Genomic DNA, 25,613 nt, shown 5'->3' on the forward strand with positions numbered 1-25,613 from the left:
ACCTCAGCTGCAGCAACTTCTTCCTAGAAACATCGCCAAAGGCAAGGGAAGCAAGGGCAAAAATGAACTAGGGACTTCAAGATAAAAAGCTTGTGCACAGCAAAGGAAGCAGTCAACAAAACCAAAAGACAACTGACAGAATGGGAGAAGATATTTGCAAATGACAGATGAGAGAAAGGGCTGGTATCCAAAATCTATAAAAAACTTCTTAAACTCAACACCCAAAGAACAAATGATCCAATCAAGAAATGGGCAGAAGACATGAACAGACATTTTTCCAAAGAAGACTTCCAAATGGCCAACAGACACATGAAAAAGGGCTCAACATCGCTCGGCATCAGGGAAATCCAAATCAAAACCTCAATGAGATACCACCTCACACCAGTCAGAATGGCTAAAATGAACAAGTCAGGAAACGACAGATGTTGGCAAGGATGCGGAGAAAGGGGAACCCTCCTACACTGCTGGTGGGAATACAAGCTGGTGCAGCCACTCTGGAAAACAGTATGGAGGTTCCTCAAAAAAGTTAATAGAGCTACCATATGATCCAGCAATTGCACTACTGGGTATTTACCCCAAAGATGTAAATGTAGGGATCCAAAGAGGTACGTGCACCTCAATGTTTATAGCAGCAATGTCCACAATAGCCAAACTACGGAAAGAGCCAAGATGTCCATCGACAGATGAATGAATAAAGAAGATGTGGTATTTATATACAATGGAATATTATGCAGCCATCAAAAGGAACGAAATCTTGCCATTTCCAATGACATGGATGGAACTGGAGCGTATTATGCTGAGCGAAATATGTCAATCAGAGAAAGACATGTATCATATGACCTCACTGATATGAGGAATTCTTAATCTCAGGAAAAACTGAGGGTTGCTGGAGTGGTGGGGGGTGGGAGGGATGGGGTGGCTGGTGATGGACATTGGGGAGGGTATGTGCTATGGTGAGCGCTGTGAATTGTGTAAGACTGTTGAATCACAGATCTGTACCTCTGAAACAAATAATACATTATATGTTAAAAAAAAAAAGAAGAAGAAGAAGAAGATAGCAGGAAGGGAAGAATGAAGGGTGGGAAATCGGAGGGGGAGACGAACCATGAGAGACTATGGACTCTGAGAAACAAACAGGGTTCTGGGAGGGGGGCAGGAATGGGTTAGCCTCGTGATGGGTATTAAAGAAGGCACGTAGTGCATGGAGCACTGGGTGTTATGCACAAACAATGAATCATGGAACACTACATCAAAAACTAATGATGTAATGTATAGTGATTAACATAATAAAAAAAGATTATAGGAGAAATAAATTATACAGAAAGTAAAAAACCAATAGAACAGATCAATGAAACCAGGAGCTGGTTCTTTGAAAAAAATTACAAAATTGATAAACTATCTCCGAAAATAGGGATTAAATAGATTTCAAAAACCACAGCAATACAAGCAATCTTTAAAAGAATTAACAAAACCTAATTAATGGTTCTAAATTATTCAGTAATTCATTCAAAAATATATTGACTAACTTCTCATTGAAGCAGGAATAATCACATATCTCTGGTCACTTCAGGGTGGGTGACGGCACACCGCAGGTTCTTTCCCCGGGTCTCAAAGAGCTAACTGGAAGGGTACACTCTGCTTCTTCAATAATGCCTGCATTTTACGGCACTGCTAACGCTGAAGGGGGCGGCCTTTTACCCTCAGCCATCCCAGGGCTATTTGTACACACCTTGTTACTTCTGGAGTGCTTTACGGACCTTTGCTCCTCCACAGCAGAACTGTGTTCCCCAACAGATCTGTCAATAAAAACAAATGGTATCTACTTATACTCACTCACCTGCCATTGCCCTTTTCTTCAAGTCAGAACTACAGTCTGGGAAGTGATGTTATTAAATGACCTCTCTCAAAATTCAACACCAGTGATGGGCTAGGCACTATTCCAGGTGCTAAGGATAGAGCAGTTGACATAACTGCTCCAGTTTGCCTTCTTCTTGCTTACATTTTAGCAATTCACAATTAAACAAAGACAAATCATAAGATACAAGAAAGTAGCTTTAAATATGAAGAAAGTATTAAACCAAAACAAATGTACATCAATTAATACTGAAAATGAAGAAATATATCATCTCAGATTGGATTGCAAATCAAAGTTCTACCTTTCATGATTTTCAACATCTAATACATTCAGAGCAATTCAGGAATGGTGAAATTAGATTTAAGTTTACAACTATTCTAGAATTTTATCTATGAAAGCAGCATACCATGAAACAGATCTATTTTCAAGGTGCATAATGGACACTGCATTCAAATGGTTTACGTACCAAGATGGAGGAAAGCCTCATATTTTTTAAAAAAGGAATATGCAACAGCCCTATAAGCAATGAAATAATGCCAGAAAACAACAATCATGGAAGACACAATCTATTAACTAAAAACTAAGGGGTAAGATAATCTCTTTTAAAGTTGACACAAAAATTTAAGTACATTATGAAAAATAGTAACATTTGAATACAGCTGTGTATAAGTACAAATGAAACTAAAACAATATTCACATGAAATTATTTGTCTTAAATACACATTAATTTGTAAATGACCAAATTAAGCACCTATCTAAAGATGTTTAAAGAATAAAGAAAATTACCTGATGAATTCCATAAAAGGAAACTAATTCAGAGAAGCAAAAAATGAAGTATTTACAACAAAAAATAATAAAAACATAAGATGTAGATCAACATGCCAGTAGAATTTTCCAAGATAAAAGGAAATGCTCTGTATCTGTACTGTACAATAACTGCCACACATGGTTACAGAATACTTGAAATTTGGTCACTACTACTGAGATACGAAGTTTATTTAATTTTATTACTTTAAATTTTATAGTCACATGTGGTGGGTAGTTGTTATTAGACAGCACAAATCTAGGATCTTAGGGTAGGAAGTTAAAATAATTTAGTTCAAGACCAAAATGGAAAAAGGACACAAACAGCCAAAAAATGGGAAAGGAAAATGGCAGAGCAAATACTGACACAATGAAATATAAAGATCATAAGAAGCTGCTTTGAGGGGCACCTGGGTGGCTCAGTCAATAAGCCACCTGACTCTAGATTTCTGCTCAGGTCATGATCTCAGGGTCCTGAGACTGAGCCCCACAAAGGGCTCCACACTCAGCAGGGAGTCTGCTTGTGCTCTCCCTCTGCTCCTCTCCCCACCTGCAGTGTGCACGTGCATGCTTTCTCCAGCACGCGTGCACGCTCTCTCTCTCTCTAGTAAATAAATAAAATCTTAAAAAAAAAAAAAAAGAAGTTGCTTTGATATGACAGATGTCTAAAGAGGGATAGAACTTACATAATTTTAAGGAATGAGGCCAGCTTACATCTCACTGTTTGGAAAACTCACCAGGACTCAAGAGTTGGAGGAGATGGTGAAGCCTAACAGATTCTGTGGCAAGTTCCACACGTAAGCAGCTAATTCCTCTTCTTCCAAAGTCCCAAATTTGCCCGTTTCTTCTCCTCAGAACAATGACTCATTGACTTCCCTTTATACCGGGTTTACTGTTAGTAAACCTAATCAGGGCTACATTCCAGCGGAACACACCCTGATTGGATAGACACTAAACATAATCAGGGCTTCAGCTTGTGGGGCACACCCTATTCAATTTGATTGGTTCTCCAGACGAACACAAAATTATAATCCTCATACAAAATGGAGAGCAGAGATGTAAAGACATTGTGAAGAGATATTAGGAAGACCCATTCATTCTTTTATTCATTCATAAATACTTTTGAACGCATTCTATGTACCAGGACACATTCTATGTCTTAGAAATAAAGCAGGGCATCAGACACAATGGGAATCTATGGACATGAAGCTGGAAGAAATATAGTCTTAAAAAAGTTTTACTTGACTGCTGGGCACTGACCACAAAATACTTTCCAGAAAATGTTAAGAATTGATTAATTATCCAAAGAAAATGGAGAAAACAATGTTATATTTCATTGGTTAGTGGAGAAATAAAAATGTTACTACATACTTAAAAAAAAAGAAAAAGAAAAACCATTAAAAATAAAATTTTTAAGATACAGCTAACATGGTGTTTAAAGGGAAATGTGTAGCTTTAAATACTTATGTTAAGAAAGATGATCTGGAATCAATGATCTAACTTCCTAAGTAGCTAAAAGAAGAAACCAGAAAAAGGAGAAGAAAGTAGAAATGAAGAGCAGAGACAACAGAGAAAATCAATAAAACCAAAGACAGTTTTGGGAAACAACTAATAAAATTTATAAATCTTTAAGTAGAATGATCAATTTTGGAAAGTCAGGAAAAAAACACAAATTATCATTATCAGGAATAAAAACAACATCCCTACAGGCTATTTTAATTCAGTAAAATACAAATTAAAACCAGTAGATACCAACACACACCCATTAGGATGGCAAAAATTTGAAAAGACTAATGACACCAAATGTTACAAAAGTTGTAGAGCAATTGGAACTCTCACTCCTGATGGGAATGTAAAACCGAGCAAGCACTTCGAAAAACTGGAAGTTTCTTACAAAGTTATACATATGAAAGGGGACTTTAACTACTTCCATTTGACCCTAGTCTGCATTTTCCAACTGACTAAATTCTTTCCAGCTTATTTTTTACCTCAGACAAAAGACCTGGAGCAGGGGGATGGTAGCATCCTGTGATGGGAACCAAAACTACCCCTTCAAGCAATAATGACTGCCATGACACCAGCAAGACCCTGGGTAACTGACCCCAAGGCAATGATCAACTTGACCTTTACTGCCCACCTGCATGTGCCCACCTACCTTTGTCCCACATTTTCCTAACATAAATCTACAAGTATTTTCAGGACTTGGGAAACAGTTTTTGAGATGCTGGCCTGCTGTCTTTCCAGTATTGGCCTCACTGGAATAAATTAACTTTCTTGTTTCACCACCTCTTATCTCTCTGCCTTTGGATTCTGTCAGCATTGAAGGGCAGAACTTGTCTGTTTGGCACCCCCGGGGCTAGATGCTCTTGCACCCATGGGGTGCTGGCTACACATATAGCCACACTATGATGCAGTAAGTCCACTCTGTGCTGATTTAGCTATGAAATGGCATTCTTTTTTGTTGCCCTTTACTCCTTTAGGCTACGCAAAATGAACACACCGTGGTTGGAGCTATAATAGCCCTCTTGCAACCACAAGGTGATCCTGAGGATGGAAGTCAGGGTAAAGGTTGGAAAGAGAAAAAGATAGCTGGTAACTAGTTTCCTGATAATCATGGAGCCACCTGTCCAGCATAGTATCTTCTTTTACTTGAGAGAAACATAAATCCACTCTTACTTGAAATTTCGGTTATGTGCAGCTAATTAAAATCCAAACTGATGTGCTTCTCCAAATCTCAACTTAGGTAAACTCTCATAGTAATTTTATTAGTTATTTTGTGGATTCCTTGGAATTTTTTTTCTTTTTAAAGATTTTGTTTATTTATTTGACAGAGAGAGAGACAGAGAAAGAGGGAACACAAGCAGGGGGAGTGGGAGAGGGAGAAGCAGGCTTCCCGCGGAGCAGGGAGCCCGATGCGGGGCCCGACCCCAGGACCCTGGGATCATGACCCGAGCCCGAAGGCAAACGACTGAACCACCCAGGTGCCCCAGAATTTTTTGTAATTGTTTGAATACACTATCTGTGAATAAAGAAAGTTTCCTTCTTTCCAATAAATAAATAAATACACAAAATGTTGGTTTTAAGAATAATTTTTAGTATATTCAACTTCTTTCCCAACAGAATCAAGTCTCTGAAATAAGTAACTTAAGGAACCACCCTTATAAATATACCAAATTAATTCAACTGAATTACAACCAGTAGAGCTGATTCCTTAGATTAACAAACGGCAAATTCTACTTACTACGTTCTGATAGTAAATCTCTGTGATGCAATTTAGCAGGACTTATAGCTTTTCTACACTATATAAGGAAAAGAAATCCAAATAAATTAATCAAGTCATGTGAAAAAGGGCATTTAATAATAAGAGCAGGGATGCCTGGGTGGCTCAGTCAGTTAAGCATCTGCCTTCAGCTCAGGTCATGATCCCAGGGTCCTGGGATCAAGTCCCACATGGGGTTCCCTGCTCAGCAGGGAGTCTGCTTCTCCCTCTGCCTGCCGCTCCCCCTGCTTGTGCTCTCTAACTCTGTCAAATAAATAAATAAAATCTTTAAAAATAATAATAATAAGAGCAGAAACTACCTATAAAGTTAAATAACCTACTGTCAAAAAAACAAAAAACACCTTTAGTAAATAAATCTTTTCTTTGAACTGCAGCTTTTCCAGGACTCCCTTATCCTGCATTTATGCAAAGTATTGCTTATATGCAAACCCAGTCAAAAAGATACGTTATCTTTAAGCCCACACAGGTTTAAGTCAAAAGGATTTCCCACAAAAGCACATTGTTTTTGAAAAGAAATACACCCAAAAAGACATTCCCTCACCAATTTTAATCCTGAGGTCTGATTACTAATTTTAGGGGTTTCTAATAAAAGAGGCCAAAAATATTAAAGCATAGCACAAAAACAGACTCTCACTCTTTAAGCCTGTTGGATCTTCTTAGCTCAAAATCACAGAAACTAGTCAAGAAAAAAGCTATGAATGGAAAAACCTATTATAACATGGAGAACTTTCCTTCTGTTCCTTATCTACAATACCATTAAATAAACCTAGAAAATTCTTTGAGAATGGTTTGAGAAAAGCATAAAACCTATCCCTAACGCAGCTGGGAATCATATCTAAACACAATTTCTCACTGTTCATTTTCATATAGATTCTAGTTTTGCTTCTACAATTTAAAACAAAATGTATGGTTAGAAGCAAAATGTATGGTATGTGAATTACGTCTAAATAAAACTGTTTTTTAAAAAGTATGCCTATTCTTAGAAGAAACATGGAAAACGTGAAACAATTCCCTCAGATACCTGTTAGCATCAAAACAAACTTTTGCTGTCTTTACCTCTTCTCATTCCTACTTTAGATTTGTTGGTTTCCACCAGATATGTGGCTGCCAGACATACTTTTAAAGTTCACATTTGGCCAATTACATCTAATGCAATACCTCCCTAAACCATAATCAAACATCCAAGTATAGGGACAGCCAAGAAAAGTTACATAACATGAATTGCACAAGGGCAGAGAAAGTCCAATTTGAGCTTCTTGTCAATGGTAATGGGAACATCATGTCTTCAACAGAAATCATCGGTGAATAAGAATTTGAATCTACTTTTCAGCAACTATTCTGAAAAAAAGGTCTCAGTTTTTTTTTATCAAATATAATTTCCCACAGTAATGACAAAGAAATACTGACTGAGAACTACAGTAGTAGGATGCTACAGAATTAATGTACCTCTTTTTCTGTATCCCTATATTCCTCAAAGGCTACACTAACACTTGAGGAATGACAGCTAAAAAGGGAACAGCAAGAAGTATCAATTATTTTTTAATCTCAGCTACTTTGTCAGTTTAAGAAATTGGCTTTACTATACACTTTCATCTAAAATAAAAGGACCCTTTCCTAAAAACCCATTTTGTGGTGTCAGTGTCATTTCCCTTAGTTTTTGCTTCTATCACCTCTTTCATTAAGCAGAATTTTTCTTTGAGATACTATTAAAAATGTCTTAATTAGTCTCTAAGCTAACCTTAAAACAACTCTGGTATACATTTCATAAAATATTTTTGTATAGATTGCTAACTGCTAATATCTGGAATATATTCTAATTAATTTGTTGGAATTTAGCTTTCTCTCCTTTAAGTGTATGTTGGTTTCCAGTATTCTCTATTATTATTTATAAAAAATTAAAAGTAGAAAAAATGACTTAAAACCAATGTTCACAGAATGGAGCTTATTTTGGAGAATATACCACAATAATCCATAACTGTCAAAGAAATTTCCTGGTGATACAGTAAAATATAAAGTGCTGCTTTATGAATCCTTGATAAAACAAGATAAAATATCATTATACTGTGCTTACTTATATATTTCCCCTCTCTTTACAAAGATATTTTAGGAGTAAATCAGCCAAAACCTAGATAAAACAGATAAGTACCATGTTTGTTAGCTTATGAGACATTCTGGGATTTTTAAACTTGTACATGTCAAATTTTCTAGTCTAAATGTATTCCAACACTTTTCTATTTACATATCGTATCATCTGACTTCATTCAACTTACCTCATGTTCATTTACACATTCAACATTTTCCGAAAAAGATACAACTTTTTGCCTCAAAAGCTCTTCATCTGGAGTAGAAAGGAAATAGCGTGGACAGACAGAAAACAAGACATGAAGGGCTGCAGGAGCTGTAACAGAATACACAGGGCGAAAGAACAGGGCTGTGCACTACAGAGACTCAGCACGAAGACCTACCTTTATTACTACCTGGACCTCAGGGGAAGGAAGGGATCTCACCTGAATTTGAGGTTTCCCACCAAGCCACGAGGCATAAAGAAAGCAATGCTAAGAACCAAGATAGAGAAGAAAAGCAAGTTGAAAGGAAAGTGGACTTCAGATACCTGGCATATGAAGCACCCATAAGACAATTACAAGAAGACTCATAGTAATCAGCTACAGGAGGAATTAAGAATGATTTCTTGGCTTGGGGTCTGAGAGCCTGGGTGTCCTGTGTCACAATTCACAGAGTAGAGGATGGAACAGCTTTGGAGGGATGATGAACTCAGTGTGGCACATAATGAAACTGAGGTGCCTACGATACGGCCAGATTGAGGTATCATTGTAGGCAGCTAGATTTCTAAAGGCTAAGAGATACATTCTGTGTTTTTGTTACAGATTTTTAAAGTCATTAGGCGCAAAAATATATACAAGGTGAGAAGAGGGTTAGAGACCAAGTCCTTGCAGTCCAAACATTTAAGAACTATCTAGAACTGTCAGAAATGGGGGAACATAAAGAAGAATGTAGCAGATTCTTGCAAAGAAATGGTCAAGAAGTAGAAGAAAAGCTGGAACTGTTCACTTTGTAAACTGTTCACTGTGCTATATGTATACTTCTGATAAGTGTGCTTTTCTGTATATATTTTAATAAAACTAAAATTCCCTAAAAAAAAGAAAGAAAGAAAAAGAAAAGTGTCATGAGAAAAGTTGTCAAATACTATGAAGAGGTTAAATAAGATAGAAACAGAAGGGGGAAAAATTCACTGAATTTAGCAATTAAGAAGTAAGCAAAAAAACAGGGAAAGGATCTGAAGAATAAAGATAGTTTTTCCTTTCATTTTGTGTCATTTTTTTTTCCTAACCTTATGCGTGGTTTTCAACTCAGAATTCTTACCCAGCAGAATAAAGTGATTTTCAAATATTTTAATATTCAAAGTTTACCTCAAAAGCAGCATTTCAGAAGTTACTTTCTTAAGATACAACATACCAACCAAACCAAAGGAGTAAATGAAAAAGATGACATCAGGTCCAGAAAATAGATCTAACCCTGGACAGTAGTGAAGTTAAGTCACATGGTGACAGACAGCTGGGCAGCAGGCCTAAAGCACTCAGCCCAGCAAGGGGACACTGGAAGGAAGACTTCAGAAAAAAGTGGGTACTAGGTTGCTTGCCATGAAGGAGTTAAAAACAAAAACAAAACACAACATAGCGCTACACACCCACAGAGGATAAAGGAAAACTAAAAGAATGGGGAAAAAAGGCAATCCCAGTGGAAGAAAACTTGACAAGAAAGGCGATGAAATTATAGCATGCTTCTTGGCTCTGTAACAATGCTCAATATGATATAAGCACTGTCATTGCTTTGCAAACTTAGAATCCTCTACAAAGCACTCAAGTGTTAATTATGGTTACTAGACACAATGTAAATGTTCATCTTGACATAAAAATACAAATGCTGGAGGCTGAGAAGTGAAAGCAAGGGGGTGGCTAAACAGAAGCTTGGAAGAAGTACGTTAATCCTAGAAAGTGAGAAATCAAGAAATACTGCCTATGGTTTCTGGAACAAGAAATCAAGTTCTAAATATACTACTTTACCTTATGTGAAATGAATAATTTGAGGAAAGGGGGAGGGGAACAGTGTGTAGGTGAGATCAAGACTGACTACAAGATTTATCCCCGGGATCCAGGGTGGTTCAACATCCGCACATCAGTGTGCTAGAACACATTAATAAGAGGAGGGAGAAGAACCACATGGTCCTCTCAACTGATGCAGAAAAAGCATTTGACAAAATACAACATCCTTTCCTGATTAAAACTCTTCAGAGTATAGGGATAGAGGGAACATTCATCAAGTTCATAAAATCCATCTATGAAAAACCCACAGCAAATATCATCCTCAATGGGGAGAAGCTGAGAGCCTTTCCCTTAAGATCAGGAACACAACAAGGATGCCCACTCTCGCCACTATTGTTCAACATAGTACTAGAAGTCCTAGCAACAGCAATCAGACAACAAAAAGAAATAAAAGGTATTCAAATTGGCAAAGAAGAAGTCAAACTCTCTCTTTTCGCAGACGACATGATACTTTATGTGGAAAACCCAAAAGACTCCACCCCCAAATTACTAGAACTCATAGAGCAATTTAGTAATGTGGCAGGATACAAAATCAATGCACAGAAATCAGTTGCTTTCTTATACACTAACAATGCAACTGTAGAAAGAGAAATTAGAGAAACAATTCCATTTACAATAGCACCAAAAACCATAAGATACCTTGGAGTAAACCTAACCAAAGAGGTAAAGGATCGATACTCTAGGAACTACAGAACACTCATGAAAGAAATTGAAGAAGACACAAAAAGATGGAAAAACATCCCATGCTCATGGATCAGAAGAATAAACACTGTTAAAATGTCTATGCTACCCAGAGCAATCTATACCTTCAATGCCATCCTGATCAAAATTCCAATGACATTTTTCAAAGTGCTGGAACAAACAATCCTAAAATTTGTATGTAATCAGAAAAGACCCCACATTGCCAAGGAAATGTTGAAAAAGAAAAACAAAGCTGGGGGCGTCACGTTGCCGGATTTCAAGCTCTATTACAAAGCTGTGATCACCAAGACAGCATGGTACTGGCACAAAAACAGACATATAGACCAATGGAACAGAATAGAGAGCCCAGATATGGACCCTCAACTCTATGGTCAAATAATCTTTGACAAAGCAGGAAAAAACATGCAATGGAAAAAAGACAGTCTCTTCAATAAATGGTTGCTGGGAAAATTGGACAGCCACATGCAGAAGAATGAAACTCGACCATTCTCTAACACCATTCACAAAGATAAACTCAAAGTGGATGAAAGACCTCAATGTGAGACAGGAATCCATCAAAATCCTAGAGGAGACCTCTTTGACATCGCCCACAGCAACTTCTTTCAAGATACATCTCCAAAGCTGGTGCAACCCCTCTGGAAAACAGTATGGAGGTTCCTCAAACAATTGAAAATAGAGCTACCCTACGATCCAGCAATTGCATTACTGGGTATTTACCCCAAAGATACAAATGTAGGGATCCGAAGGGGTACGTGCACCCCAATGTTTATAGCAGCAATGTCCACAATAGCCAAACTGTGGAAAGAGCCAAGATGTCCATCGACAGATGAATGGATAAAGAAGAGGTGGTATATATACACAATGGAATATTATGCAGCCATCAAAAGGAATGAAATCTTGCCATTTGCAACGACGTGGATGGAACTGGAGGGTGTTATGCTGAGTGAAATAAGTCAATCAGAGAAAGACATGTATCATATGACCTCACTGATATGAGGAATTCTTAATCTCAGGAAACAAACTGAGTGTTGCTGGAGTGGTGGGGGGTGGGAGGGATGGGGTGGCTGGGTGATAGACATTGGGGAGGGTATGTGCTATGGTGAGCGCTGTGAATTGTGCAAGACTGCTGAAGCACAGATCTGTACTTCTGAAACAAAGAATGCAACATATGTTAAGAAAAAAGAAAAAGAAGAAGATAGCAGGAGGGGAAGAATGAAGGGTATTAAGTCAGAGGGGGGAGACAAACCATGAGAGACGATGGACTCTGAAAAACAAACTGAGGGTTCTAGAGGGGAGGAGGGTAGGGGGATGGGTTAGCCTGGTGATGGGTATTAAAGAGGGTACATTCTGCATGGAGCACTGGGTGTTATGCACAAACAATGAATCATGGAACACTACATCAAAAACTAATGATGTAATATATGGTGATTAACATAACAATAAAAAAATTTAAAAATAAATAAAAAAATAAAAAAAGGATACATCTCCAAAAGCTAGTGAAACAAAAGCAAAAATAAACTTTTGGGACTTCATCAAGATAAAAAGCTTCTGCACAGCAAAGGAAACAGTCAACAAAACAAAGAGGCAACCCACAGAATGGGAGAAGATATTTGCAAATGACAGTGCAGATAAAGGGCTGGTATCCAAGATCTATAAAGAACTTCTCAAACTCATACCCAAAAAACAAATAATCAAGTCAAAAAGTGAGAAGATATGAAAGGACTCTTCTCTGAAGAAGACATACAAATGGCTAACAGACACATGAAAAAATGTTCATCACCATTAGCCATCAGGGAAATTCAAATCAAAATCACATTGAGATACCACCTTACACCAGTTAGAATGGCAAAAATGGACAGGGAAAGAAACAACAAATGTTGGAGAGGTTGTGGAGAAAGGGGAACCCTCTTACACTGTTGGTGGGAATGCAAGTTGGTACAGCCGCTTTGGAAAACAGTGTGGAGGTGCCTCAAAAATTTAAAAATAGAGCTACCCTATGACCCAGCAATTACACTTCTGGGTATTTATCCCAAAGACACAGATGTAGTGAAAAGAAGGGCCATATGCACCCCAATGTTCATAGCAGCAATGTCTGCAATAGCCAAACTGTGGAAAGAGCTGAGATGCCCTTCAGCAGATGAATGGATAAAGAAGTTGTGGTCCATATACACAATGGAATATTACTCAGCCATCAGAAAGGATGAAGACCCAACCTTTACATCAACATGGATGGGACTGGAGGAGATCATGCTAAGTGAAATAAGTCAAGCAGAGAAAGTCAATTATCATATGGTTTCACTTATTTGTGGAACATAAGTAATAGCATGGAGGACACTAGGAGAAGCAAGGGAAAAATGGGGGGGGGAATTGGAGGGAGAGATGAACCATGAGAGACTATGGACTCTGAGAAACAAACAGGGTTTTAGAGGGAAGGGGGGAGGGAGGACTGGGTAGCCCAGTGATGGGTATTAGGGAGGGCACGTACTGCATGGAGCACTGGGTGTTATACAAAAACAATGGCCAAAAACTAATGATGTATTATACGGTGACTAACATAACACAATTTAAAAAAAAAAAAAAGATTGAACTACAAGAAATTAACAGTCAAAACTAAATCCTGGAGAAAAGGACTGAAGTGGGAAGAATAAAACTTCTCATTGTAATAGTTTTTGCATTATAAGCTCTTCTGTGTGATCTGACTTTTTTAAACCAATGTCTATGAAATACCTGGGGGGGAAATTTAAGAAGAGAATAATGAGGAAAAAAGGAAATCAAGGTGGCAAGGCTATTCTTGAGGGTGAAGAGCAGAAAAGAGACAGGGTAGCTGGAGATGGTCAAAGATCCAGGAGAACATAAAAATAAGCTATGAGATAATTCTCAAGCTACCGGAGGGGCCAACAGTGATAGTATCAAAGAAAGAAGGGGGAAAACAAAGGGGAAAGGCGTTAGCCCTAGGACAGACAGGGACAGGACCAAGGGCGCAGGAATACAATATAAAAGACCTCAACAATCAGAAGAACATAACCAGAGATTGGTACAATTAACAAGTTCACAACTTCAGAGATGGACAAACTTGAGATAATAACAAGGTTTCATTAGAATGAAGTTATGAGAAAGTAGTACTAGTGTCAAGTTTGGATGACACTGCAGAGTCAAATATATTAGGAAACCTTAAAGTGTCTTTAGGTGAGTTCTTCACCTGGATAATACATAACCTATGATCATGTCAGAAAAAAGGTTTTAGAGGAAAACCAGGTTAGATGCCAAAAATTCCCAACTAACAACATAGGAGCAGGCAAGAAGAGGGCAGCAGAGGACAACAGGAGGGACTGAGGACGGTATAATCTGTATCATATTAATCTCAAAGGACAAGATTTTTGGTTTTTGTATTAGGGCAATAAATATTACCCTATGGAAGCAGCGATATAAATACTTCCTCTAGACCCTAGGGTAGATATGATGTGATACCTTTAGGAAAGGCAACATCAGTGAAGGTAAAGAACAGGAAACTAATGCCATAGAAAACCAAATTTATAAAGGAAAAGGGAATTTGAAAGGATCCTATAAGAAGGACTGGAAGGCAATCAGCTGAAAAAGTAGAAATGGACAAGAATATGTAAGAAAGTATTTTCTGGCAGTATATGACAATTTTGAACACAATCAAGTCTGTAAAATACCAATTTACAGGAAATGCAGAGAACAGAGGAACACAAACTACACCATGAAAATGTGATCAGCAAAATCTAGGTTGTGGGAAACTATAACCAACGTGGTTAAAAAAGAAAAAAGACAAGGGATGCAGGAAACATAGACTGTAAAGCCCAATGCGTGGCCCTTATTTGGACCCTAGTTTAAAAAAAAAAAAAACCACCAAAACCATTTTAAAAAGCCATTTATGATTTATCAGGCATTCAGAAATTTGATTGCTTGCTGAATATTTAAAGATATTAAGGAATTATGATGATTTTAATTTTAAAAAGCATTCTTATGTTTTAGAGATGCATACTGAAATAGTAATGGAAGAAATAATATGATGTTTACAATGTGCTTCAAAATAACACAGAAATGGGGACAGCAGATGGCACAGAATAAGATGACACAGGTAATAAGGGCTATCGCAGTTGAGTGATGTAAGAGTACGTTATACCGTTATATCTACTTTTGTATGTTCAAAATTCTAAGAAAAAAGCTTTTTTAAAGGATGTTTGTTATATTTCATCTAGCATTTCTTAATGAGTGTTTTCAAGTTACTCAATCAGAAAACTTCAGGAAATGAAGTCCCGGATTTCATTTTGTATTTTACAATTCATCTCACATGTATTTAGAAGCAAAGGTTGTTTGTAACATTTACTTCAAAAATTTCTGTTTAAAGATTCTGATCTCTAAATACAGTAAAGTGGTATTAGGTACTGACAGATTTTTAAAAATGGAAAACTTAAAAAGAAATATGTAAAACTGAAACTTTAGATGAGACTAAGATGACAGAGGGCATTTGATTCCTCCTTGCCTATTTAGTAAGAGTATACTAAATAACTGGTTTTTTTTATAAAAGTGAATATTTAAGTATATATGTCAAAAATTTTTAAGTTAACAATTGAAAGAAAAGATTTATAATCTAAAAAAAGGCAGAAAAAGAAATTAAAAGCAAGGAAAAGATAGTAAAAAATTTTTAAGTCCAAATGTCAACAAATACAATAAATGTAAATAATAAGCCAATGAAACCCACCTTCTAGAAGTCAAAGAACATCAGACTGGATTTCTTTTTTTTTTTTATTAAGATTTTATTTATTTATTTGAGAGAGGAGAGAGAAAGAGTGTGTATACAAGCAGGAAGAGGGGCAGAGGGACAAGCAGACTCCCGGCTGAGTGAGTACCCTGAGATCAGACCTTAGCGGAAGTCAGATGCTTAACCAACTGAGCCACCCTGGTACCCCAGACTAGATTTCCTTTTTTAAATCAAGGTATACAGTGCTTAGAAGAGACACATAACAAAACCATACAGAAAAGTTAACCATTTAACTTTAGGACATTTTTATCAAGCTGACGGGTGCCAAATGGTACTGATCCTTGTGACTATAAGCCAAACTAAAAGAAGGTAACTACAAATATAAATCAATAAGCAAAAGAAACCCCAATGAGAAAAGGAGCAAAAGATATGAAGAGATCAATAAACAAAGAAGATGGTAGATCTCACTTGTAGTTAAGTAAATGCAAACTAAGATACCGAATCATACCCATCAGGTTGCCAAAATCAAGCAGTCTAAAGATACCACCTGTGGAAGAGAAGATGTAGAACCCTTCAAACAAATAATTTTAGAGAGCAATTAGGCGCATCTAATTAATCTGAAGATATAACTATCCTACAAACCAGAAATTCCATTTCTAGTTATAACCCTAGAGAAATGAATGTACTACTGCATAATGTTCACAGTAGCATTATTTTGTAATAATAAAAAAACAAATAGTGCGTCACTTCGACAGCACATATACTAAATGAGAACAATACAGAGAAGATTCGTATGGCCCCTGTGCAAGAATGGCACACAAATTCGTGAAGCATTCTGTGTTTCTGGGGAAAAGAGCAAGAGACAAAGCAAGAAACAGACTCTTACCTCTAGAGAACAAACTGGCGGTTACCAGAAGGGAGGTGGGTGGGGGGTGGGGAAGCAGGAGATGGGGATGAAGGAGGGCACTTGTGATGAGCACTGAGAAATGTATGGAATTGCTGAGTCACTATATTATAAACCTGAAATTAATATAACCCTGTATGTTAACTATACTGAAATTAAAATGAAAACTTTATAAGATAATAAAACAACCTAAATGTTCATCAGTAGGAAAAAATGGTATATAAATTGTAGACTCTTCATATATTATTCATAATTATTCATCATAATAAATCATAATTGTTCATAATAATTCATAATTATAAATCAATTTTATGAAGTAGACCTATATCTCAAAACATGGATAAATGAGTATCATAAAGATAAGTGAGGTTTAAAAAGCAAGTTGTAGCAAGATACAATTTATTTAAGGTTTAAACCCATGATGTACTACTATCATATCATTCACTGATACATATATGCAGTCAAAGTTTAAAATACGCATGAAATGATACTAACGTCATGCTAATAGCTACCTCGAGTGAGGTAAGTGGGGGAGACACAGGAGTTAGGAATATGTAGATGAGCTTCAACTGTATCTACAATGTTTTCTTCTTTAAAAAAACAAGATCTAAAGCAAAAAGTAGCCAAATATTGTTAAAACTGGATGGCAGATACAGGTTAATAATTTATTTTATTTTCTTAATTTCCCATATGTTAAGAATATTTCAAAAAATTTTTTTTCAAATACTAAAATGAAAAGAAAAAAAAAAAGGAAGAATATAGCCTTCGGGTTAGGATCCAAGTTTGAAATGGACTGGGTTTGAATCCTGGCCCCTGTGATGTTTCTCGGAAATCAGTTTAATCTGTCTGAGCTCAGTTTTTATCTCTTAAATAATAATAATAATGGCCACTACTTCATAGGATTTTTGTGAGGATTAAATGCAATAAACTGAAATAACCTCACCTAAAGATAAGCACTTTCTCTTCTCCTCATACCGTATTAGACAATGCTAGAGGTTTTCTTTTGTTTTTTCCTTTTCTTTTTTCCTTTTCCTTTTTTTCCCCTCCCAATCATATAGGCAGTGAGGGTGAAAAAAGTATTGCAATTCATGTATGTTGAAAAATAAAACTGCTGAAAAGTGAAACTTCTCATTGAAGTTTGGTCACACTACCCCCAAAGTCATGCTGTCTTAGTTTAAATATTCCTAGAAGCAAAACCTGATACAGGATTCAAAAGAAAGTAGATTAGTTTTGAAGTTCAGGTAACAATGGCAGAGAAAGAGAGAAGTGGTATAGGGAAGGGAAGGCAGCCAATAAAACTGCACTCTTAAACCAGCTACCACAGTGGGCTTAATCCCTCAGAAAAGCTCTAGGCAACAGTATAAAACATGTCTCAGAATTATTCCACCCAAGGGAGCAAGTGTAGTATTTACAACAATACCAGGCCCTGAGAGTCAGTGGCTGAGGCTGCACCCAGGAGCGTTAATTTGACAGCGCTTCTGGTCAGCCACAAGCCCTGCAAGCATGGCTTCTTCCTAACTTTCCAAGAAGAGTCAGCAGGTTAGAGATGCAAATACTAACAGTGAGAAGTTTACTCAAGCATACTGAAGCTCCCAGGGTAGAAGGGTGGATCACTCACAGCATCAACTACAGCCATGCCATACAATAACGCTATTATTAAAGAGAACAAAAGGAGAAAAGATGTGGTCTATGCTCTGTTGACTACTTGGTCCAGAACTTGTTCTTCCTCAATTTCTGCTTGAAAACTGAGTTACACTAATTTTAATAACATTAATTACATGTAAACTGATTGACTTTTGTATGTTCTTTAAAGAGAGAGTGAACATTCTTCTTTTGTCAAAAATAGAATGTCCTCCTAACATGGCATAAGAAAAATGGAGTCTAGAAATAAAGTTATCTAGGGCACCTGGGTGGCTCAGTCGTTAAGCATCTGCCTTCAGCTCAGGTCATGATCCCGGGGTCCTGGGATGGAGTCCCACATCGGGCTCCCTACTCAGCGGGAAGGAAGCCTGCTTCTCCCTCTCCCACTCCCCCTGCTTGTGTTCCCTCTCTCGCTCGCTCTCTGTTGAAAAATAAATAAAATCTTTAAAAAAAAAAAAAAAAGAAAGAAAGTTATCTAGAATACAGGAAAACTAATTTAGGGAAAAAAATTTTTTTTAAAAAGGTAACTTTTTAAGTGTTTTTATCTCATATTCACACCATCCAATCCATTATGCTGTACATTTTGTTTGAATATATTAGACAAAAAATGTTATAAGGTCAGAAATGGTAGAGACTATTACATTAAGTACATTTAGTATGAAACCATCAGCTACATTTTGAAAAGGCAGCGGTTCTGAATGCTTTAAAACCAAAGTACTTTGTGGGAGGGGAGGTATCACATACTTTAATTATCCAAAACCTAGAAATGTTTGCTAAAGAAAAAGGTCCTCTGTGAGTTTGATATATTAAACCAAAAGATGGTACACAAAAAGCAGTTGGTTATTTGCTGATCTTTCTTTACTTGAGCATACGCAGACGCTTTCCTTATCTAAAATATGCTTTAAAAGCTGTATAAAAACTTTAATAGTACAAAAGGACTAATGAAGGGTATGGGATAACACAAGAATCTCACTGATTAGATAGGGATATGTGTGTCGCCTAATCACAAGATTAAATGCAACACAGGTATTTTTTAAAAATGCAGATCCTGTTAAATTCTATGTGAATTTGATAGGCATTAAAAAGTTCTCACCATTACGGATGGGTTTTTTTTTTGTTTTTTGGGGGTTTTTTGCATAGCTTTTAATTCAAACCAGCCACTAGAAATATTATACTGGGAAAGAAGGAAAGAAATTCTTTTTTTTTTTTTTTAAGATTTTATTTATTTATTTGACAGAGAGAGACACCGCGAGAGCAGGAACACCAGCAGGGGGAGTGGGAGAGGGAGAAGCAGGCCTCCCGCGGAGCAGGGAGCCCGATGTGGTGCTTGATCCCAGGATCCTGGGATTATGACATGAGCCGAAGGCAGACGCTTAACAACTGAGCCACCCAGGCGCCCCGGAAATAAATTAATTCTTATTTTTAATTGGATTCTCATTATTGGTAAAGATAAGTAGGTATACTTGTTGTCCATGTATATTTCTTTAGGAACTGTCTGGCTTTTTCCTATTTTTTCTTTGTCGTATTTGTCATATATACATTTGTCAGAAAAATATCGTAGAAATTTACCCCATCATATATTAAAACTTACTATAAAAAAACTGTAACCAAAACAGTACTGGTATACACGTAGATCAGTGGGCCAAAACAGCATTCAGAAATAAATCCCAGTATATATGGGAACTTAAGGCAATAACGATGACATTTCAATACAGTAAAAAAAGATATTTGTTTACAAAAGGCACTAGCATAACTGACAGCACAACCAGAGAAAACATGTTAAACTTATACTTTATACTAAAAAAATAGATTATCTATGACAAAATAAAATATTTCCAAAATAAAATGTAAAAATACTGGAAGAATCTTTGACAGGACTTTTACCCAGAACAAAAAATTCTGTTATACAAAATGAGAAACCCAAAACTCGTAATAACAAAAGTCACACAAATTGGCTGTATGAGTCCATATTTACTTTGACTAATAAAGTGTTTTTTAGGGGCGCCTGGGTGGCTCAGTCGTTAAGCGTCTGCCTTCGACTCAGGTCATGATCCCAGGGTCCTGGGATCGAGCCCCACACATCGGCTCCCTCCTCAGCAGGGAGTCAGCTTCTCCCTCCGCCTGCTGCTCCCCCTGCTTGTGCATGCATGCTCGCGCTCTCTCTCTGACAAACAAATAAAATCTTATAAATAAATAAATAGTTTTTTTATAACCACTTGAATGTCAATGCCTTAGGCAGAACATGGATCTCCGGTTCCCTGTGGTCTCCATTTCTCCCTACTATCTTACATAACTGGCCTTTTTATACGTTAATGACAGTGAAGTCATTCAAGTTTTCTAAATGTAGAATAAAGAAAAAGATCTATTACATTAAATTTTCAATCTCTCTAGACAAAAGGAACCATAAATAAAAACAAAAGATAGGGACAGAGAGAAAATATTTGAAACCCATTTATCAAAAAAGGAGTAGTAGGTAGCTCCCATACCTAAGAGCCCCATAAACTAATTAAAGGCACACAATCCTTTTGTGTGCCTAGAAAAATGACAATATATTACAACCTTCCACCAAATATATATTTTTGAGCACATATGGAATATTTATAAAAACTGACCTGAAGGAAACATATGCTTGAAAATTAAAAAAAGAAAATAACTAAAAGTAAACGTAACAAAATCTAAACATTACTTCAAAGTACATTTAACTGGTACTGAAAACAATCTCTGCAATGAATATATGCATTTATTTCACTTTTCTGTTATACTTCTCTTCAAAAATGACTTAAAACATTTTCAAATATTTGTAATATTTGTAAATACTCTAAAAATCATTGCCGTTAGCTCTTGTTCTTCTTACTCGCCCCCTTAAACATTTGATGTTGGATATTTTCAGTAAATTTCTTTGGTGTGTTTTAAATCCATCCACTTTAATTATTTCCATCCCAAAAAATCTTTTGTATATGTACATCATTTCCAAACCTAACATCTAAGCAGATAACAATACAGAAAATAAAGACTGAAAACTCACATAAAATTATAAACATCGTAACCAAAAGTTTTTTAAAAGCTGAGAAAAAAATACACTATGAACTTTTAATATAATTAGGTTTTAAAATGATCAATCAGTAAAAAAATAGACAAAGAACAGAAACAGTTATTTCACAAATAAAACAAGTATTCCATAAAATGAAAACATGGTCAACATCATTAATAATCAGAGAAAGGTAAATAAAAATGTTTGTTTTTGCCCTATCTGGCTGGCAAAGATTAAGAAGACTGGCAACACCCAGTGTTGGCAAGGATATGAAAGAAACAAGAATATCTAAGAATCTCTCCTCTTAAAAAAGATAAAAGTAATGGGATGCATATTTACGAATTCTATGAAACACTTTATAATAATGAAAAAAATTCAAATAACATTAAAGCGATCTGATAACATACTGTGTACTTAGCCAATAAAAATACTATGAAGATATTAAAAATGGTAGCTACATCATGGCTTTCATTATATCCTCAGCATTTTATTTCAGAATATTATGTGCCCAGGGGCACCTGGGTGGCTCAGTCAGTTGAGCACCCAACTCTTGGTTTTGGCTCAGGTCATGGTCTCAGGGTCATGAGACTGAACCTCGCATAGGCTCCGTGCTCAGTATGGAGTCGGCTTGAGATTTTCTCTCTCCCTCTCCCTTTGCCCCACCCCTCTCTCACATACTCTAAGTAAATAAATTAAATCTTTTTTTTAGAAAAAAGATAAATTTTTGAGTGAATAAAAAGAAGAGAAAATACAGACAACTCTTTCAAACAGTTTTAAAGAGAATGGACAATGGGGCAGCAGCTTGAAGATACTGTGGAGTCAAGTAGTGGCATAAAATGGGAACTGGCAAACTTCAGCCCACAGGTCAGATTTGCCAGTTGACAGCTTTCGTAAATAAATCTTTAGAAGTCCATTCATTTATGTACTGTCTATGGTTGCTCGTGTACCACAAAGGTAGAGTTGAGTAGTTGCTGCAGAGATAATCTTGCCCACAAAGCCTAAAATATTTACTATCTGGTCCTTAATAAAAAACTTTGCCAACCCCTATTTGTTTGGTTTTTTAAAGGCTTAAAATGTATTTTAATAAGTTGATGCTGCACCACTGCTCCATTTCTCAGAAAAACCCCAAAGGTATCAGGGACAAATCAAACATGGTACACCAGTAAAGAAGAGCACAGCATAACTACCTAAGAGAGGCAAGGCTGAGAGCTACTGTCCGACTGCAGCACCCAGCGACCCCGTTCACAAGGCTGTACGAGGCCTATCCAGCAAAGCTGTGAACAGCAACATCATAGACACAAAAGGGCTGCTCCTGCGCCAACCTGTTTCAAATCAGTGATTCTCAGTCTGGTCCCCAAACCAACATTATCAGCAAGTTTAAAGGTTTAAAGGCAAGGAAGGAAAATGCTATTGGAAAGCTGAATAAAAGGAGAGCCTTGTTATGTAAGAGCGAAAAGTCTGGCAAAACTATCACCTACGGTAACATGGGAAATGTAATGTATACCTAATGAGTTAAGGAGATTCTACGTACAATGCTGAAGAAGCAGGTGGCTTCTTCCAGTTGCCTTTCTAGTTGAGAGAGTAGAGAGACGAACTAAAGAATGAGCCATTCACTTTTTGAATGCAATTTCAAGTAAATGTAAAGAGCTCAGAATACCCTTCTCCGCCAGCAAAGTGTTCTTAAAGTAAGAAAGAGCTTCAGGGCAAAGATTAAATCTAGAGTGGGACTGTAAGATCCACTGTTAAAACCTCAGAAAGATCTAAATTAGTACTTCATTGAGCCTTTCAGACAAAAAAATTACCTAAGGATCTTAAGGGTGCTGTTCCACAGTAGCCTCACAGGGAGCCTAAGGTAAGAAAAGGCTCCTCTAAGAGATTTGTAGGTATGGCTTTTGTCTGAAGGAGTAGATTATGAACTGATACACAGGAAGTCCACAAACTTTTTTAAAAGAGCTACATCAGCTTAGAATGAAAGGGACAGTAACTACCTAAAATGAGGCTTTTGGACCCTGAATGACTATAGGCAGGAAGTAAGCTCAGATGGTTACTCAGCTGCAAAGGCGGATCAGTTCTTTTGGGAAAAAAAGAATGATTCAGAAGGTGAAATCAACAACCAAAAGCAGCAGTCATGGCCCACTAGGAACAACTTATAGGCAGTAGGACTGAGCCCCAGTCAAGGAACTGCCAACATGTGACCTGCGGGGTTTCAGAACTGCTGTAGTAACTACCATATGCCTCCCTTGTCCCTCTTTTTGAACAGGAATTCTACTGCAATTAACATGTGCCTTTCCAATCTTGTATGTTAATCACATGGGGGCCTAGTCCTTGTCTCTTCACAGGTCTTCATTAAAGAGTAATAATTCTCAAGAAACCATACTCAAGGAACCTCAACAGCATCTGGACTTGACTTAGATGATGAGATACTAGATTCTGATGTCTTGATGGGATGTAAATTAGACGTCTCTGAGGAGGGGGTTAGTGTATTTTGCATGTGAGAGGCATGTGAAGTGTGGCAAAAAAAGGCAAACTATGGCAATAGTATTGTCCAGAGATGGCCAAAACAGTATCTCCCATCCCACATGTTTTCTTTCACATGTGACCAGTTAACAGGTGGAGTCCAATCCCCACCTCACCCATGTTCACTGAACACTCATTTTTAAATCCCAACTCACCATGTAAGAAATCCAACTACAATGAGGCTCCCATGTTGTACAGAAGTCCAGGCCCCATGTACACTCCAGTTAACAGCCCAGCTGAGATCTCAGTCAACAGCCTGCATCAACTACCAATCATGTAAGTGAAGACACTTCCAAATGATTCTAGTCCCCCACCTTCAAGTTACCCCCAGCCGACAAGTCTTCCCAACTGAGGTTCTAGGCTCTGTGGAATAAAAACAGGGCATTCTTGGTGTACCCTATCTGAATTACTGACCCATAATATCTGTGAGCCTAATAAAATAGTTGTTTTATATCACTAAGTTTTGCAATAGCAGACAGCAATAGCACCCAGAATACATACTGATGTAAATGAGCCAGTAGAGGGAAAAAATGAGAATGCAAGAAAAAGAGAGAGAAATACAACAGCAGAGTCCACGAAGCCAAAAGGAGATGGGTTTCTCTACACAAGTAGAGGGAGAAGCCTTAGATGCGACACTGACCAATTCATTAATTTTAAAGGGGAAAAGGGCAAGGGTGCCTGGGTGGCTCAGTCAGTTAAGCATCTGCCGTTGGCTCAAGTCATGATCTCAGGGTCGTGGGATGGAGCCCAGCGTGGGACTCCCTGCTCAGCGGGGAGCCTGTTTTTCCCTCTCCCTCTCCTCTTCCCCCTTCTTCTCTCTCTCTCTTTCTCAAGTTGGGAAAAGGGCACAGTATAGGCAGGGATACGGGATGAGGAGGGGTGTTACTGCCGGTGGATTACGTCACTTAGAAACATGGAGGTAAGCACCAGGAGACACTCAGGAAATCTGGAAGTGCTTTACTGGACAACAGGCATCAGAACTGGGGGAGGTACAAGAGGCTGGTTTTTAGTATAAACCATAGTAAGCCATTACTTAAGTTTATTCACATTTTACCATATGACTCCACGTCTCTAAAGTAAACAAAGTTTTTTAAAAAAAGATTTATTCCATTCCCTCATTTTCCAAATGAGGAGGAAAAAAGGCTCAATGATCACATGAGTTGCTCAAACTCATTATGACAGCAGTTAGTCCCTATTCCCCCCGGATTTCCAAAACAGTGCACTTCTTCACATCACACTGACTTTCAAATTACAAAATATAACCTAGTGGTATTTTATTTCATAATCAGAATTTATTAAAGTCATTTAGTAAGCAATAATGAATACCCTAATCCCAAGGACTGATAGCAAAAAAGCAGGCCAAAGTATGTCCTTGGGAAATCAAAATAAGCATTTAAGCAAAACAAACAGCCCATGGACTATCCCAACCTAGTCCACCTCTGATAACTATACTGTACAGACTTTAATAACAGGTAACGCTTCCTTTTGCTCTTTCCAGTGCTAATCTGAACACTTTTACCATGCTACCTTCACTTCTGTAAGTTATCTACCAAGGATTTCTCTTTCCTTTTAGAAATACCTTATCATTTTATTCAGATTTTACCAGTACAAACGCATGCAGAGATCACTTGTCCAACCTGCTAGACCACTAAAGGTCTAATAAGAACCACTGAATGTGTACTCATTCAAATAATATAAGTGTAAGGCTAATTCCCACAAGGTATAGCAGTACCTATATAGTGTGATATGAAAGGACACAGATGAATGAAAAACACTGTCAAAAATACATTCCTGGGCGCCTGGGTGGCTCAGTTGGTTGAGCGACTGCCTTCAGCTCAGGTCATGATCCTGGAGTCCCGGGATCGAGTCCCACATCGGGCTCCCTGCTCGGCGGGGAGTCAACTTCTCCCTCTGACCCAACCCCCTCTCATGCTCTCTCTCTCATTCTCTCAAATAAATAAATAAAATTTTAAAAAAAATACATTCCTGTCTTTGTTATGCCTAAAATTCTCATCTTTAGTACCAGTGATGA

General features: G+C 37.3%; 1 protein-coding gene and 1 non-coding gene across 4 annotated transcripts in view; one reads left to right on the plus strand and one right to left on the minus strand.

The window, feature by feature from the left end:
* Nucleotides 1-25,613, minus strand: part of JAK2 (Janus kinase 2) — a 147,628-nt gene that overhangs the window by 115,899 nt on the left and 6,116 nt on the right. The window contains exon 3 of one of the 3 annotated variants that reach the window (XM_088019163.1): nucleotides 1,730-1,796. The exons of the other annotated variants lie outside the window; for them this stretch is intronic. The gene's annotated coding sequence lies outside the window, so the exon portion shown is untranslated. The remainder of the gene's footprint in view (nucleotides 1-1,729; nucleotides 1,797-25,613) is intronic. 3 annotated transcript variants of the gene reach the window in all.
* On the plus strand, nucleotides 16,227-16,333 carry LOC114219825 (U6 spliceosomal RNA). Its single transcript, XR_003611471.1, has one exon. It is a non-coding gene; the product is annotated as a U6 spliceosomal RNA (small nuclear RNA).

The sequence above is a fragment of the Eumetopias jubatus genome, unplaced genomic scaffold (assembly GCF_037043125.1).
Source record: "Eumetopias jubatus isolate StellerSeaLion01/CBP00866 unplaced genomic scaffold, mEumJub1_p1.0 scaffold_15, whole genome shotgun sequence".
Taxonomy (NCBI): Eukaryota; Metazoa; Chordata; class Mammalia; order Carnivora; family Otariidae; genus Eumetopias; species Eumetopias jubatus.